Below are 19,185 nucleotides of genomic sequence, written 5' to 3' on the forward strand. Positions count from 1 at the left end.
CCCGCACCTGCGGGAGGGCGAGGTGCTGCCGGCGGCGGCGGCGGCGGCGGACGGAGTCGCCTCCCGCTCTCCCCTTAAACTAGTTGTCGTCTAGTGACTGGCTTTTGGTTTTATCATATATTCTTGTATTCTGTCTGTCAGACCCTCTGCTACGCGCCGGGATGCCATAGTTATGAGAGAGGTGGACAGTCCAATAATCACCCTCAATCCGTACAAAAAAAGCTACGGGAAAGTTTGACACTGAGGCCTGATGTACTCCGAGTGGTAGAGAGTCAGGGGAAGGAAAACGTGCCCTCACGAAAAGGAAAAATATGTGTGGCAGTAAGATCTATTTTAGGAACGAACAAAGATCCCCGTTGACGACCGCGACAACCTCTCTGGGTGGATTCATGTCCTTGGCCGCAGGGAATTCAGAGAGGCCAGTCAACTTGGAAATAAATTATAAATGCCAGAAAAATTAAATGACGAGAAGTTAAGACACTTGATGGGAAAGATACAAAAGAGGCCCAGGGCGATGTGTGATTTCATGCCAAAGTCCTTGAACACAATTGTCCCCAGGTTGCGGTGGCGGGGATGAGGAGGAGTGAGAGCTCTTGAAAGGCGGTGGGCAGCAGAGAGGTGGGAAAGTAAGGCGGGTGGCTTGGACAAAGACACCAGGGTATCAAGAGTCCTGCTTAATGACACGTTTGTGGGACGCTGAGTAAACCAGTTTGTCATGATAAAAGCAGCCGCTGAGGAAGATTAATCAGGAACAGAGTGTGAACCCAGCCTGAAGGGCAACTATTTTCTGGTCTCCATTAATCCAGGGCTTTGAGCTTCCTTTTGAGTCAAGGAAACTCTTTCCTATCCGACTGTGTAACTCACCCCCTTCAGTGAGCTTTTACTAGAAGCCTACCTCCACCCTCCTCCTCACAAAAATCCTGAGACGTGGAATCGCCTAATAGTTAAGAACATGAGCTTTGAAGGCACGTGTCCTCAATTCCTGGCTTGATGTCACTTCACAGCTGTGTGACATTGGGCAAGAAACTAATCCCTTTATATCTCAGTTTTCCCATCTGTAGATAGTAATGGTATTGTCTACCTCATATTACTGTCCCATGTTGTATTAGTTTTCTATTGTTCCTGTAGCAAATTACCACAAAATTAGTAACTTAACACAACTCAAGTGTATGAGTATTATCTTAGTCTGTAGGTTAGAAGTCTGACACAGGTCTCATTGGGCTAAAATCAAGGCGTCAGCACGATCGTGTTCCTTTCCAGAGGAACATTCCTTGGCTCACGTCCCCCTTCCTCCACCTTCAAAGCCAGCAGCATTACATCTCTTTGACCATTCTTCTCCCTCTGACTCCGACCCAGACTGGGAAAGATACTCTGCTTTTAAAGGCCCTTGTGATTACTTTGGTCTCAACCATATAATCCAGGATAATTATCCATCTCAAGATCCTTAACCTTAATCACATCTGCAACATCCCTTTTGTCATGTAAGGTAACATATTCACAGGTTCCAGGGATTAGAATGTGAGCATCTTTGGGGTGCCATTATTCTGCCTGCCACACATACTAAGAGCCCTATAAACATTACTAATGCCCTCCTTCCTATTATTCTGGAATCTCTGTCCTCCTGGGAAAATTCAGCTCAACATTTATTTGCTTCATAAAAATTCCCCTAACTAATCACAGCCTTCTCCAGTGACTACAAATTCAATTTAGCACATTTAATCACTCCCGCAGCAGCTGTTTTAATAGTTTGCACTTGTTTTGATTAATTCTGTTTCGTAATTTGTGGGCTTTGTTTGTTTTGAACACTTGGTCCGCGGGGAACCTCAGTGTACACTGCCTGGAAAGACCAAGAAATCTCTGCTACATCCAACTACTCATTCCACCAACAAACCCCATCACAAGCCAGTGAGACATCATAAGCTCACCCCCGTTTCCTCTGTCTTGGCCGTACAGGAGAATCCAGACCCCTCTGAATAATCCCACTTCCTTGTGCTTCGTGAATATGCAGGTACAGAAAATCTCTTCCCAAATCCACCAGCACTGTCACACCATGTTAAGGTCCTTGAGTTCAGATGACTTTTTTAAAAATTTTTGCAACTTCCTATAGTTCCTCATAGAGTTCTACACATGGCTGAGAGAAAGCCGAAAGAGTTTTGAAACCAAACAATGCTGAAGCTCAGAAGCCATTAGAAAGAGTTCAGGATGAGTTGGAAAGGAGCATTTGAACAGGGTCTGAACAGAAGGTAGGAGTTTGATTAATCTGTGATTGGTAGTAATTAAGAATTAGAACAATATCAAACTGTAAAAAGTTAGTTTCTTCAAACTTGCTCTTTATATATTGACATTAAATAGAATATATTATAATGTGGTTGTATTCAGTTGCCTTAATAGAAACCTACAGCACTAACAGACTGATACCTGTAATTCTCTGATGCCCCCTTTTATCAAGAGCTCCAGTGTGAGAAACAATATTTACAGACTTTTATGAGAGAATACAAACTTCACTTATTCCTCTGGCTATCTAAAAACTTATCCTTGAATCCAGCCAATCTCTGTACATAGAGATTCAGCCCTTCATACCAACTGTTTTTTATTGAGTAGTCAAAAACTGAATGCTCTCCTTTGCTGACTACCTCTCCAATTACTGAGACACCATTTCCTGTGTTAGCACCCCCTAATTGCAGGTTCAGCTCCTGCGAAGGGAAGACAACCCTTTTGAAAATTTGAACCTGAACCTGAAACATAAAAAATGAGGGCAAATTTTGTCCCCTCCTCCAGAGTTCTCTCTGCAGGAAATGGCAGACTATCTTAGCTCAGCCGAAGTGCATGGCCTGAATTCATTGCTTGCAGGAGGAGGAAGGCAGGATATGTGGGCAACTGTCTCCTGTGGGGGCGTTTCTTTCCTGAGCATTCGTTTCCCAGACCTTTTCCCCTCTCTTTGCCAATCCTGACACCATCTGTCCAAACCCAGCTCCAAATGTCCCTGCTCCAGGGAGCCAGCCCTGCATAGGCACTTCTCATGCTAGGCCTGTTTCAACACCTGCCCCTAGAGATTACTTCAACATAAGCAGCAGTATCTTCCCTGCCATTCAAGATGGAAGGAAGTCCATTTACCACTTCTCCTTCTGAAACAGCTTCTGCTGGTTCCCTGTGACTTCTGACAGTTCCCTTAGTACCTGGAGGTTTGTGCTAAGAAATTAAAGCTAAATATCCTAATTCTAGATTTGAATCATGAACATAGATATAATGAATATATAAATGTGAAAGAAAAAAAAAGCCTACCCAAGGGATAAATGATTTAATCAGTCTGATCTCAGGAGGTTGGGGGAGTGGGTAGGCGGGCACACACAGACAGATTGCACATGCATGTTGAGTTATTTTCAGCAGTGGGTATTGACTCCCAGAGATACATCAGGAAGAATGGCAGGACAGGAGATGAATTCTGTGTCCAGTATGAAACTAACCAGCAAAGTAAAGATTTACCTGGTGAGTAAACTCTGTCATTAGCAACTTGTGCTTTAAGCCACTTGTCTGTAGGCTAATAACCTATCTTGGGAAAAATTGTCCTTCAGAAGGAGGCTGTAAAGTACAGCTACCTTGGCCTGACTTTTAGCTACTTCGGTTCAAATTCCAACACATCTCTTACTAGATGTTGGGCCTCAGGGAATTGCTTAACTTGACTAAGCCTCAGTTTTTTCAAGTGTGTATTATGGACAATAAGAGTCCCTAGCTCACCAAATTATGTGGGGATTAAAGGAGATAATATATGTATAATGTTTAGCTTAGAGCTCAATCAACATGAGCATTGAAGACTAGAATTACCAGGCGCTTGTTTGTAAGCAAGGCAGCCCAGCATTTAGCTTCCTCTTTGATAAAAGAAAAATCAGACACATAAATGTTCTTTTTTCTAATCATTAACAAAATAGCATGATTGTGTATCAGGGTTCTCTGCACCTTAACCTCGTTATTTCTGAATGCCTGATAGATGTAAACTGCCCGAAATTTGTTTCCTGCTGTTATGGAGCAGGAACATGTCCTTAGGTTAGACTATTGATTCCAGATTCACTTGAGTGAGCCCTCTGGATCTGGCACTTGTACGGCAAGAGCCTCATCCTTGTCCTTAGAGGCAGTCCTCATCATTTGAGGCACATATCGTGGTGGTAAAAAAATTTGCTGAGTCTGTCTCCACTTCCAGGCACTGCTCCTAAGTCAGACACAGGGGCACTGTATTGTTCACTGTCCAGTCTGGTGCCTTGCATATAGTAGGTGCTCAATTAGTATTTTTTAAAATGATCCACATGCAAATACTTTTCCTGTTAATGTTGTTGTAAAAGCATGTTTTAAGAGGCAGGGTACCTCTCTACACAAAAGATTCCCCTCCCCACCCTTGGAAACCCTAAAGCAGATGTCCTGATCTTTATCTTCTCAAGACTTTCCTAATATCATTCAAATGTTTCTTATATAGTTTTAAAGCCCATGTTATATAATTGTAGAACTGTATCAAAATGTAAAGTACAGGCCGTTTTTATACTCATATATTCACTCTAGGAAACTAACCCTTCCATGGCTTTTAGCCACTCATTCTGGAAGTCCACAGTCAGGGAGCACTCCAGCTTCCACATTGTTGGTGCAGTGACCCCAAGTGGCCACACTCGGTAAGTGGAAGAGAATAAACAAAGCCCGGCCCCACCAGGGAGGATTCCTGCTGTAAAACTGTGTCCAGGAATGGGCTGTTACATAAAAATCTGGACCCCATGGTGGAGAACAATAGAAGGAAATTTGAAATTGAAGCCAAATCAAATCAGTTTTTTTCTGAAATATGGGCCAGTCCTCAGAGGAATTCAAAAGTAATTAGCCCCGGGTTTTATTCATTCAGACAGGGCTGGCTCGTGGGTGTGTGACCTATTCAGTTGCATTTGATTTAGTAGTCTACCATGACCATCTTGTAATTCTTAATAATCTTTGAACAAGGGGGCCTGCATTCTCATTCTGCACTGGGCCCCATAAATTATGTCACTAGTTCTGCCCTCAGAACAATGTCCTGACAGCATCATTAGCTTGCTCATCCCAAAACTAAAAATTTTAAAGTCCACTGAGCAATTGAAGAGAGATATTCTTTTCTCTGAGTTCCATTTTCTCTCTTTCCTTCATATCCCACCCCCCAGCTTATAACACAAACTATTGTCTCCTCTCTCCTCCGCCTCCTTTCCTTCTCCTCATTGTTCATTTATTTATTCATCATCCTGGTGAATGCATTCCCTATTTCTCACTCTTCCCCCACTTAGCTTTCCTTTACCACCCTTTGCTCTTTTCTCCCTCTCCTCTCACTTGTCCTATTTTTCTTTCTCTTCTCTCAACAAAACAGGTTTAGAAATGTAACTAATGTAATGTAATGAAATAATAATAATGATAATAATAGCTGACATTCACTCCCTGGCCACTCTCTGTAAAATAGCACTTCTGAAGCTCCCTCCCCCTTACCCTGTTTTGTTGTTCTTCGTAGCACTTATTACCACTTTTTTATTTATGTATTTCTGGCTCCCCTCACCAAAATACATGCTCCCTGTGAGCAAGGAATTTACAGGTCCTGATCTCGCTGTATCAACAGCACCTAGACCACTGCCTGCCACACTGTAGATGTGTCATTATTATTTATTTAAAATACATGCTCCCTGTGAGCAAGGAATTTACAGGTCCTGATCTTGCTGTATCAACAGCACCTAGACCACTGCCTGCCACACTGTAGATGTGTCATTATTATTTATTTGCTAAATGAATGAGTGAATGAGCATTTGCTTTGGATGAAGCATTACATTAAATATATTTTATGCCTAATTCAAGTAATCCTTTCAATAGCTCCATTAGTAGTTATAAAGGCAGAATTTGGGCCCATATTCTTCTGGTTCCAAAGCCCCACTCAGCCACAAAATAAATAAAACTGTCTCTCTGGCTGGAATACTTGGCTCCCAGACATAATAAATGTTTTTTAAGTTTTCTCTAGGGTTGCAATGAAGATCAAACAGCAAATGATATCATTTAAATGTCCAGCAAAAATTAGGCAACTATACAGCCCACTCTCATCAGGGACCCCAGGCTTTCCTGAGGTGATGCAGATACGGCAGGCCTCAGTCGTGGTTAGGCCCAAATTTATTTCTGAACAGTTTCTCTGGATTTCATTTTACATCTACAACATATAGTACACTACACCACTCTTATTAGAGATTAAATGAGGTCATGATATTGCATTAGTATAAAATATAAGCATTAGTGAATATGATTTTAAAAAGGGATACCTCTCTCCCCTGAATTATGCAACCAAAATAAAATTTATATTACTCTAAGCCAGGCACAGAAAGACATGATCTCACTTATATGTAGAATCTAAAAAAGTCTAACTCATAGAAGTAAAAAACAGAATGGTAGTTAGCAGAGGCAGGGGGCCACGTGGTGAAGATGTTAATCAAAGGGTACAAAGTTTCATTTAGACAGGAGGAATAAGCATTAGTGATCTATTGCACAGAATGGTGACTATAATTAATAATAATGTAGTATATGTTTCAAAATTGCTGAAAGAATAGAATTTAAGTGTTCTCATCACAAAAATATAAGTATGTGGAGTGATTGATATGTTAATTAGCTAGATTTAATCATTCTACAATGTAAGCATATATCAAAACATCACATTGTACCCCATAAATACATGCAATTATTGTCAATTAAAAAAATAAAATTTAAAAAAATTTTCATGACAATATTTTCTATCTGCTCAGTATTTTGAGATGTTAAGAGTGTTTATTTACTTCAAGACTCTAAAGTATATATTTATTATATTATACTGGAATACATATTACAGACATAAAGTAGACAATAATAGTAATTGCTAATATTTATTGAGCATTTACCATGCGCCAGGAACTTCATATACTCTAACCTTAAGAGATAGGTTTTAGTATAATCCCCATTGATAGTTTCAGAAACTAAGGCCAAAATCATACAACTAATAAGTGTCTGGTCCACATTAAAACCTAGATCTTTTATATTAATCAATATACTTAATGAAATAAGATTTAGTAGAAATCTTACATTTCTGAAGATATAAACAGCAAGCACATTCCAGAATATCTACTGCTGAATTTAACTAGTCAAATATTTTTTGTGTATGTCATCCTCAGATTTTATAGTTTATACAGTTTAGGGTTTTTGCAGGGGTGGGAGGGGCTTGTTTGGGTTTTTTTACTGTTTTCTGTCCTTTCCTAAAAGTGTGTTATCTTCATTCCTGAAAACATTAAAGTCAAAGAAGTACAATATCCTGTTTGCTCTTAAACTGGTACAACTACATGGTCAGCTTTTGGAAAAGAGCCTGAGAGAATCTGTGAATACAAGTGTAAAACAATTATGTTATCATAAAACAATTACAAAAATTTCTTCTGGTACGTCATCTTGTACAATTCCCTTTTCCTCTTATTTTTCCCAGCCCTCTGCAGGGCCTTCTTTGGATATGCCCTCTCTCTCTACCTCCCACTAACTTTGCAGTGCCCTACAATGTGTCCGTGATTTTCTTATCTCAGTTAGGCTCAGCTACAAAGGACTAACAACACACCTGCAGCACCCCAAGAGTCATAATGAGCCCCAGGCTACGTCCAGGTCTGAGTCAGTATCCATGGGGAGCAGGTCTAATGGGTGACACCTGGCAGCAAGAGTTCTAGTGTGAATATGGTAAATAAATGTTATAAACACTGCTACTGCTGTATCCTAAGACCATAGCTACCATCACTAACTCGACATGAGGATTTAGGCAGTCATTACCAATGAATGCATCAGAATTAATATGCTAGTTGAGACCTATTGACTATCATTGTTCAAGAAAGTTGGTAATACTGAGTGAAACTGGTACTAATATTGTAGTTTCCTTTAGCGTGGCTCCAGACAGCCATTAATCCTTCTAGGGACAGGCAAACCCCCTAATGGAAGGAGCTGGCAATTTAAGCCAAATGGAGGAACTAGAATGAAAATCAGGAAACCTAAACAGAACCAGAACATCCGGTAGAAATTAGCGTATGGTGAAAACAATGATGCCCAGGGCAAAAGAATTAGGACAGCAAAACTAGTTCCAGACTCCCCCACCTGCTGGTGAGTTTCAGCCTACAAATACTCTGCGCCAGCCAGGAGATTTTGAATGCCCAAAGCTGAGCCATGCTAGGACAACACAGGCACTAGCAGTAAGCCTTTCTTTACATTTTCCCTTTTTCTCTTAAGTTCAATCACCATCTGCATGGCTAACATCAAATTCCACTTTTCCGCCCTGGAATTTTATTCCCCAATTCAATTTTTACGCTGTCTGAGATGGCTTTCGTGGGTGTTTCATTGGCAACACAAATAAACTATGGAAAAAAGAATAGTTTCTCAGCTCTCCCCTGAAACTCTCTCTCCTTCAAACTTAATACGATGGTCAATAGTACCGCTTCACACATAAAATGGAAACAAACACAGGACCTCAGAATTATCTGATTCTTGTCCTTTCTTCCAAGAAGAAGGCCAAAAGAGCTGACCCAAGGGCCCATTGAGGGAGTCAGCCAGGAAACAGGCTGGACCACCTAGGGGAAGCTTGCTCTGAGAGCAGCCAAGCATGAGTCAGGAGGTAAGATGAATACAGCCTGGGCAGGGTGAGACTGTAGGCCATAGATGGTCCTCAGCAACATGACTCCTGGTCTTAGCAACTTCCTCACAGTTCCAGATAAAGGAGACCCATTCTCCTCAGTGATGTGTGGGTTGACAGTGCCAGGAAGGTTGGTACGCTCTGCAAAAGAAGAGCTGATGAGTCACCCTTAAATGACATGATAGAAACCATCTCTGAGTTCTCAGTCACTGAGCTCTCTGAGCTTACCCTGTTAGAGAAACAAACCCCACCTGGCCCTGATCCAAACATTGACCTTGAACAGGACGCGTCAGATTCCCTAATTGAAAACAAGGTGGGCAGGGAGAGGAAGCTAACAGAGTTTAGGATTTTACAGCAGAATGGATATTAAAGCAACACCTTTCTTCTGTAATAGTGAAAAATAAGTAGGAGAACTCTACCTCAACTCTGCCTCAATTCCCAGGTGCAAAGTATTCCCCTGAAATGTTTCCCTCTTGCATTCCCAGCCCCATCATCTCAGTGTTCTAACTTTTCTCTCACTGTCTATCCAGGGTCTCATGGCAGGGCCTTTGTGACCCTGCTGGCCAATCTGCCTGCAGCCAAACCCCTTTTCCACCCTTTATGCCCCCCTTTCCACCCTTTATGCCACCCTTGTAATTATTAAAATACAGTCAGCCCTCCATATCAGTGGGTTCGGAATCTGTGGATTCAACCAACTGTGAATCAAAAATATTTGGAAAAAAATTTGCATCTGTACTGAACATGTATAGACTTTTTTCTTTCATTATTGTCTTTCATTATTCATTATTTTCTTTTTTCTCTCATTATTCCCTAAACAATATGGTATAACAACTATTTGCCCAGCATTTACGATGTCGGCCAGGGTTGTGAGACCAGAGGAGAGGTGGAAAGAGCCGGGGGTTGAAGGCCGAGGGCGCTGCAACAGCAGTGGCAGCAAAGGCCACAGTAACTAAAACATATCTAGGCTCCCTTCGCCCTAGTGTCGGCCAGGGTTGTGAGACAAGAGGAGAGGTGGAAAGAGCCGGGGGTTGAAGGCCGAGGGCACTGCAACAGCAGTGGCAGCAAAGGCCACAGTAACTAAAACATATCTAGGCTCCCTTCGCCCTCTCTCTTATTCCCCTTTACACTTCTGACCTAGCCACCAGGAAAATGCACAAGTTTTAGAAGGCACTGGTACGGTAAACCGTATGTTCCATATGGAAAAAATTATTGAGTTTCCCATTGCTAAAAAGTTCTGATTACTTCTACCTGTTGAATAAGGTAAAAATTACCTGCCATTCTTCACAGGATATTTACGATGCTCAAACAAGATGAAGGTAAATGGAACAGCTATAATGAAGTTGGAAATATTTTGCAACTACATCTACATATTGGTAATCCAAGAATCAACCAGTAAATCTGAACACTTTACCATGGCCCCGACACTACCTTAAGCCCTTTGAAGAGATTCAAACTATGTGAAACGCAAAACAAAATTTAAATATCTGAGATTTTTTTCAGGTTTAAACTATAGTGGATTTCAAAGCACTTGGCCCTGGGACCTTTCTGCGAAAGAGAAGACCACATACATACACACACACACACACAAATCCTTCCACTTAATCTACGAATATTAGTCAATAAATATTTATTAACCGTCACTATCACATTCTGTGATTAACATCTTTTTCCCACACTGATAGGCGTCGGGTACAGGCAGTCAGAAAGAACTAAGTTTTAAAAACTGCCCTTTTAACACAAAGACAGGTGGTCTTCAACATCCTCTCAGCTTTCATTTTAATCCTGTTCTTGAACTGTGCAAATGAATGCCCATAGAGAAGCTATTTTTAAATATTATATGGAACCAAAAAAGTACATCTCTGAGAGGTCACTATATACCCAAGAGAGCAGCAACAATACAAATAAACGTTCCACGTTTTTTTTTCTACAGCTCATATCCACCCAAATATAAATTTGTTTAATTGATATGTCTAATTATTCTGAATGTTTTTCACTGAGTGGTATTTTAGAGAAAACAATTGAAACTTCAGATAAATATAGATAGAATATCTATTTGGGGATGATACAAGGTCTTTTTTGATCACTTGAAAGTCATTTATATTTTTTAAACTTGTGGTGATAAATCAGGAAACAAATATAACGCCCCCAAAAGTGGATTAATTATTTATTATAATTTCTCTATGGATAAGAAAACTTTGAGATTAAGTATATACAGAACTATAATTGTTTTTATTCTGTTATAAAGAAAAGTATAAAAAGAAGAGGAAAGTACTAACTTATTACTGCTAATGAAGAAACAATGAGATATAAATGTGCCCTACCTTAAAGTAGCTTCAATGGGCAGCTCAAAAGATTGAATCTCAGCCAAGACATTCTCATAAGTTTGATCTGTGCCTTCTTCCAACATTGCTGCACATGCCCCTGATTTTCCAGCTGCAGACATTAGATTTTGAGTGCCAAACAATTATAATTTATAAATTAAATACAGTTTTCCTTATAATTATTATAAGGATTCTCTGTTCACCCAAAGAAGAAACAGAAACAAGCTCACTGTCTGACTTCATGCTATCAAGGTCCTTGCTTCCAAGAATGTTGCACAGCTGTTGCTGTCCTGTCTCTACTTATAACATTTTACTTATTATTAACCTTGACACAGTTCAGAAAGTTCCTGCCTGACACCTGCTATATTTATTCACTTGTTTCTCAAACAGTAACTATAAGTAAGAATTAGAATCATTACACTATACAAATTTATAAAAATTGATTGGATAGGGCATGTATTTCAATACTATTTAAGTTAAATACATAACTAAAGCTACTCTCCTAGTATTTCTACAACTGTGCCCTTCCCCACAAACCCAAGCAGGTAACTCGTCCAGGAAAAATGCAGTGTCCTATGGGTGTGATTTAGAAGTCACCAGGCTAGTTCCCTGTTCCTGCATCTCCTTTGCTTCTCTCCTCTACTCTCTGCTGTGTAAATTTCCTCCGTTATAGATCCTTTAATCTCTTGTTCAAATACAAATTCTTCTGGAGGCAGTTAGATTTTAATCCTCATCAGTTGCTTATGCCTCACTGTGGATGAGTTTGCCAGATCCTTTCTCCAGAATAGGTTTTGATGGGAAGAAGAAAAAGCATAAGATGTTTTCAGGGGGCTGATTGCCACTGAGAGGAAGAAAGAGCACAGGAGTAGAGGCCCAAAATATCACGGGAAAATGAGACCTACAGCCAGCCCCAGCGAGGCCTAAAGAACAAATGGGCATGTGTGAGGGCACTTCAAAACGTTCATGGGAAGATTCGTATTATCTTTTAACCCCATTTTTCCACAAGCTTTTTGAAGTACCCTCACATTTCTCCTTACCATTTGCACTTGATCTACCTCATCTCTGAGTTTAATCTCATGCTTTCTTGCTCAGTACAAGAAAGTATTTAAAGGGATGAGTAGTGACGTTAAGTTTTTATCAGATTTTTTAATAGCTCTGGAAAAAAATTGAAGTTCTTTCTTCCAAATATGTAGTATTTAAAGCATGACATAACCATGAGGCATTTATCAACTTTTTGCTCTTGCCTACATCTATACCCTGGCCGGTACTTCACTGTGGGCACAGTATTTGCCCCTGACGCATGACTTTGGGCTTAGCCACATGACTTAAGTGACAGTATGTGAGTTCCATGCCTCGGCTTTGTATGGCCTCACATATTTCTGTTTGTCCTCTTGCACCTCTGCCATCACTTGAGAAAAACATTCCCTAAGAGATAGATACATGAAACAGTTATCCCTACCAATCCACAGACCCACAGGGAGAAGCATATATTTTCATCCAGCTGCAGCAGCCTGAAAAGGAGCTGCCTGCCCAAGCCCAGGCTAGACCAGCCAAGCCCCAACTTACACACAGATGCAGGAGCAATAATAAATGTTTGTAGTTTTTAGCCACTGACTGATGGGTCATATAGCAATAGCAAACCAATGCAGCATTCTTTACTTCAACCCCACTAACAGCCCCAACTCTCAGTCCTAGATTTTTTTGCTCCACAGCAGGATGAAACAAATTCAACAGGAATATGCCTAATAACATTTCCTCCTAAGATGACATTATGGTGCCCTTCTTTAAGATGACAAAAAATTATTTTCTATCTTGTGTTAAAGTCATTTATGTACAAGGTTTTTAATTTATATCAAATTATAAGATTATTTACAAGCAGAATATCTGTTTATATTTGTATTCCTCATAACACTTAACAGTATACACCCTGTATACAGTAAGTGCTCAAGAAATACTTATTGAATGAATGAATGATACTGAAAGCTACAAGCTAAGAGTTACCTCTACTTTGTAGGGAAATGTTGGTCCAAATTATGCAAAAATCTGACAATTCCAGATTGTACTTATCAGAACCTGAGAATATATAAATACACGATGAGAAATCACTCTTGTCACAAGACAGCATTGGTCATCATTATACTAAACTGTAGAGAACAAATTCGTAGGTAATGACACATATCCATAAACATGTATCTGTGGTGACCAATCCAGTACTACATATCACATAGTTAAGGAATGATTCTTCTCTCCACACAGCCCAAATTTTTATTTTGAAAACTTTCCAAGGTACAGAAGAGTTACAAGAAGAATACAATGAACAGCCATATACCCTTCAATCTGGTGGTTAACATTTTGCCACATTTGCTGTCTCTTTATTCAAAGGGATTCCAGAATGTAGGCATATGCTCTTAATATATATATAAAGAACTTGTAATAATTTGAATAGAGTGGTTTTAGAATAATATAACATTGTGCTATAAAGTAGTGTAATTAACAAACCACTATAGCTTCGACCATTGCTATCGCATGACCCCTGCCTACTACGCAGCCATCTTCCTCTTCCAGTTCAGCCGGCCCCCCCAGAAGGTTCAAGGTCTTCTAACCTGGTGGCCTGGCTGCCTCCCTCTGCTCCTCAGTGCCCCCCACCCTCCCTGTACTCCCACCCCACTCTCTTCTGCTCCTCCCACTTCTGTGAAGTGAATTTTCTCTCTGCCTTTTACTTTCTTCTATGCTGTTTGAGACACAGGCAACAACTTCCTGTTTCCACTGGAGAAACCAGCATCTTCCTTTTATTCAAAACTTTCCTTGAGTGCCATTTCCTGCCAGAAATTTGTACAGATTGAATGAACAGGAGAGGCTCTCCTCCCTACAGGAACAGTCAGAAAAACAACCTCCTCTGTCCCATAGTGCTGACAACAAACTCACTAAATAAGGAAAAGAAAAGGAGGAAATGGAAAATTTTTAAACAGCCATATTCCAAGATGCCCATAAAAAAGAATGGCGTGTGACTGGAATGTTCTTAGTCTTGACCCTTAACCTCTTCTCCCAGCTGCAGCTCAAACTATTTGACTGCTTCCTAGGATCAAGCCTGACCTCTGACAGGAGAAGTTTAAGTGGGCCCAGGCCAGTGGTTCTCAACTGGGTGATCTTGTGGGGACCCCAAACCCCAGAGCAATGGGTGAAGACATTTTTTGATTGCCACTTCTAGAAGTGGTTGCTACTGACATCTAGTGGGGAGAGGCCAGGGATGCTGCTAAACAACCTACACTGCACAGCACAGCCTCCCACCTCCCACTCACGACACGCACACACGTGCACACACACACACAAAGAATTATCCAGTCCCAAATGCCATTAGTGCCCATGTTGAGAAATAGTGCCCTAAGACGATTTTGGGGATACGTCGTCAGGCCACATGTGATATTGATATGGTTCCTGGGGCCCCTTTCTGGGCCTTTTTCTTCCTTCTCTGTAACTGAGCCTCTGCCTTATTAATCTGCTAGGAACCCCAGTCCCTCTAGAACTAGAAACTTTTTTTTAAGTAGGTTATTCTTCAAATAAAACTCTGTCCGTCTTTTGCCTTTCTCCCTCCCCAAGACTAGAATCCTGGCTTCCTTGCTCTGTACTGGAGTCACCAGTGGGAAGCATTATGTCCATGGATTTCACTGGTACAGGTGCTCCCTCTACAATCTGCAGTATCTAGGACATATATTTGGGAGCATACAGACAAGGCCAGCGTAGCCGAGAAGGTAGGAGAAGAGTATTAAAAGGAGGTGACCCAGCCTGGAAGATATCACCTGCTGTTCAATTCTGCTCAGAGTCTTGTTGGAGTCTGAGGTCCCCCCTCTTACCACTACCTGATACCTCCCTGTGGGAGTAGTTCTCACCTTTATATGTTTTTATGTGTCCATAAAAAAAAAAAAAACACTCAGCAACCTAGGAATAGAAAAGTCTATCAAAAAGCCCCCTGCTAATAATATTTTGCTTAATGACTATATGACAAACATTGGCCCCCTCAGCTCAGGAAAACAACAATCACTAACTCTATTCAAAATTGTCGTGGAAGTCCTAGCTAGTGTAATAAAGCAAGATAAAGAAATAAAAGATGTAAAGATTGGTAAGAAAAGAAAAATTGACATTTGCGGAATATGTGATTGTATGTATAGAAACTCTAGATAGATCAACAAATGGAATTAAGGAGTGAATCTAGCAAGATCTCTAAATAAAAAATTAAACTTATATCTATTTATTAGTAATGACTAGGAAATGAAATACAAAATCAATACCATGTACGATAGCATCAAAATACATCAAATATCTAGGAAGGTGATATGCTGCCTGACTAGGATTTGAGAGTCTATGGAGCTGTAACAGAAAGTGCTGACAGAGTCATGAAACATTAAGGAATAACAAGTCCAAGATTTTAGAAAGACAGAATGAGCGTCACCAAATCCAGTGGGGCCAGAAATCAGCCTTGAGTTGGGAGCCTATAGTGCGAACCAAAGCCCAAGAAAATCCGGAGAGCCTAGAGTGTGGGAACTCTTGAGCCTAGAGTGACCTTTACCCCTTACAACTTACTTTTCTGGGCTCATTTGGTATGTGGGTGGACATTCTGTAAGGGATAGCTGTAAGGGTCCAAGGTGATGCCACAAGTGGTAGCAGCTCTTCATACGTAACCAAATACCACCTGCCTTTCACCTCTGACACGCTGCCATACAAATACCATACAAATCTGACTGTGTAAGTTGAAATACAGAACACTGCCCAAAGTGTGCACAGGTATTTTCCACTTCCTCCCCATAAAGCTCAACATGTGAACTTTTAATACCCACAAGTGCTACCTTGGTATCCTCTCTGGCTGGCAACACAGCTCTCCTAGGCCAGAATTGCCTCTGAAGGCCAGCCCAGGGAACCATCTTGCTCAGCATCTCTTCACCTCTTCCTTTCTTCCTCTTTGTCTCTGTTTCAATCTTCAGAGACATCAGGCACTTGTCATTCCTACCCTCCCTTGTTTTGTCTCTTATCCGAATAGTCGCTTTGTTACACACACATGCACACACACTTGCACACACACTCACGTACACACACACACTTTCTCTAAAATCATAGCTTTTTAAATGGAAGGATCATCCTTGGAGTGAAGGAGATCTTTTTTAATTGCCTAATTTTAAAAAATTGCCAAGATTTTTCTCTTAGTAGCAGAATAGAGAATAGAACATAAACCTCCTGATTCTTAGAGTAAACTTGGAGGTTTTTTCTTGGGACCATCCTTTACTAGAAACAGGATTAACATGGAATGTGTTCAGAGGAGACTATTATTCATTCATTCAAATAATATTCTTTGCATTAATAATTTATGATTCAGACCCATATCCTGCTTTTAAGAATGATCTACAAGACCCTCCATGCTCTGCCTCTCCTGCCACCCCCTACTTCTCTGACCTCATCTCCTGCTACCCCCACCTTGTTCATTCCACCTTGCTGCTCTGGCCTCCTCAGTTTCCTCACGTGTTGCCAGGCGTGCTCCACCTCAGACTCTCCCCTCTTTCTGTGCTTTGGCCTCTGATGTCCACTTGGCTCACTCCTTCAAAACTCACCTTCCCACTGATGCCTTCACTGGAAACCAAATCTAACATTTTGTCCTTGATTCAGCCTCTTTATCCTCACCCGACTCCCTCTGCTTTATTTGTATCCCTTAGTATTTACTTCCCTCTGCTTTATTTGTATCCCTTAGTATTTACTATCTGTGGACGTACTGTACACTTCACTTACTTATCTTGTTTATTATCTGTGTCCCTTCTTAGAATGCAGATTAATGAGAACAGGGAATTTTTTCTGTTTTGCTCACTGATGTATCTCCAGTGCCTGGCAAGTAGGGACGCGGTAATATCTGTTGAATGGATGGATGGATGAACAAATAGAGAACATACAGATAAGAAAAGAGAAAGATAAATACCCAAATAGTTTTAATACATGAAGAAAGAGATGAATGTTAGAAAAGAAGGGATAAAACTGCCAGGAAAGGCAACCCAAGTGCCCATCGTCGGATGAATGCATAAACAAAATGTGGTATAAACATGCAATGGAATATTATTCAGCCTTAAAAAGGAAGGAAACTCTGTCATCTGCTATGACATGGAGGAACTTTGAGGACATTACGTTAGGCGAAATAAGCCAGTCACAAAAGTCTAATACTGTATAATTTCACTCGTATGAGGTATCAAAAGTAGTCATATTCATAGAAACAGAAAGTAGAATGGTAGTTGCCAGGCGCAACAGGGCAGTGTTTTGGGCAGTGTTCTGTATTTCAAGTGACACTATCAGATTTGTATGGTATTTGTATGGCAGCATGGCAGAGGTGAAAGGCAGGTGATATTTGGTGACATACGAAGAGCTGCTGCTGCTTATGGCATCACCTTGGACCCTTACAGGGAAATGGGAAGTTGTTTTTTAAAGAGTGTCAAGTCAGTTTTGCAAGATGAAAACGTTCTGGAGATCTGCTGTACAACAATATGAAGAATATACGTAACACTACTGAACTGCGCACTTAAGAATGTTTAAAATGGGACCTTGAGAGAATTATATTAAGTGAAACAAGTCAGGCACAGAAAGAGAAATACCACATGTTCTCACTTATTGGTGGGAGCTAAAAATTAATATATAAATTCACACACACACACACAAAAAAAAACGGTGGGGGGGGAAGAAGATATAACAACCACAATTACTTGAAGTTGATAAGACAAGCAAACAGAAAGGACATTTTTGGGGGGGAGGGAGGAGAGGAAGGAGGGAGGGTGGTTTTGGTAAGGGGCAACATTAATCAACCACAATGTATATGGACAAAATAAAATTTTTAAAAAAAAGAATGTTTAAAATGATTCTTTTTTAAATGCCAGGAAGACTCAGAGGAGAGTAAAAGTATCCATAGAGGAGGGGTCACTGGGACTGAGAAGTGGAGAATGTGTTCCACTCACATATTCCAAGATGGTGGAGGGACTCAGCAAAGTCACATGCAAAGCAGATGGTAGGAACAACTCATGTGTCCTACCAACAGCGAACGTGGAGAGAGGACGTGGCCAGGCAGTGAAAGTGTGCCTGGGGCGGTGAACAAGGGGACGCTTGCCTGAGACAGGGTGGAGATGGAGAGGCAGGCGGAGATCGAGCCCTTACTGTTTGTTGTTTTGCTGCTACAGCAGCTAACATGGCAGCTAGCACAAGGTAGGTGCTCAAAAAACATTTGTTCAAGAAACAGTCTTGACACAGAAGCACAGTGCTTTAAGTAATGAGCAACCAACAAATATTCAATCATGATATCACAGAGTGTCTTACAAAGGCTAAAATAAAATAGTTAAAAGTTGTTTTTTTATATTAGTAGCAATATTTCAACATTAGGAAATCTGTCAAGACATTCAGTTAAGTTTAAACATATAGAATTATTATTCTCAGTAGACTCAGCAATACGGTTTGTTATTTGATAGTTTTTTAAGAAAAATCTATAGCACTTAAAATTGTGATTCCACAGATCCATTCTATATTTTTTCTATTGTCTTCAAAAAATTCAGGATATAATATTTCATTATAAAAATTATTCTAATCTTTCAATGGATCTGTGTTTTCCTCAATAAACTATATTCCTATGGTTCTTTAAATAATAAAATTTCTCAGTAATAATAAAATAGTTTTAAAAATCAATTCTTTTTAGGGCCGGCCCGGTGGCGCACTGCTACAGTGCACCACTTGGGAGCGCGGCGGCGCTCCCGCCGAGGGTTCGGATCCCACATACAGACCGGTTCCCGCTCACTGGCTGAGCGAGGTGCGGGCGCGACACTGAGGGTTGTGATCCGTTGCCGGACACGAAAAAAGACAAAAAGGAAAAAAAACAAAACAAAATAAATAAATAAATAAATAAAAATAAAAATCAATTCTTTTTTATTGAAATGTAATTGATTATACGTGTTGGTGGGGTACAGAGTCAAGTATCAATACCTGTGTACAATGTGTGATGATCAAGTTAGGATAATTAGCACAGTCATCATTACAAAATATAAACATTTCTTTCTGTTGAGGACATTTGATCTCTTCTCTTCTAGTCATTTGATAACACGCAGTATTTTAATGTTAGTTATGGGTGCCTAGCTCGACTATACATCAATAGAACTTATTTTTCTTTCTTTTTTTTTTTTTTTTGTCTTTTTCTCTTTTTCC

This window comes from Galeopterus variegatus, unplaced genomic scaffold (assembly GCF_000696425.1).
Source record: "Galeopterus variegatus unplaced genomic scaffold, G_variegatus-3.0.2 Scaffold457, whole genome shotgun sequence".
Taxonomy (NCBI): Eukaryota; Metazoa; Chordata; class Mammalia; order Dermoptera; family Cynocephalidae; genus Galeopterus; species Galeopterus variegatus.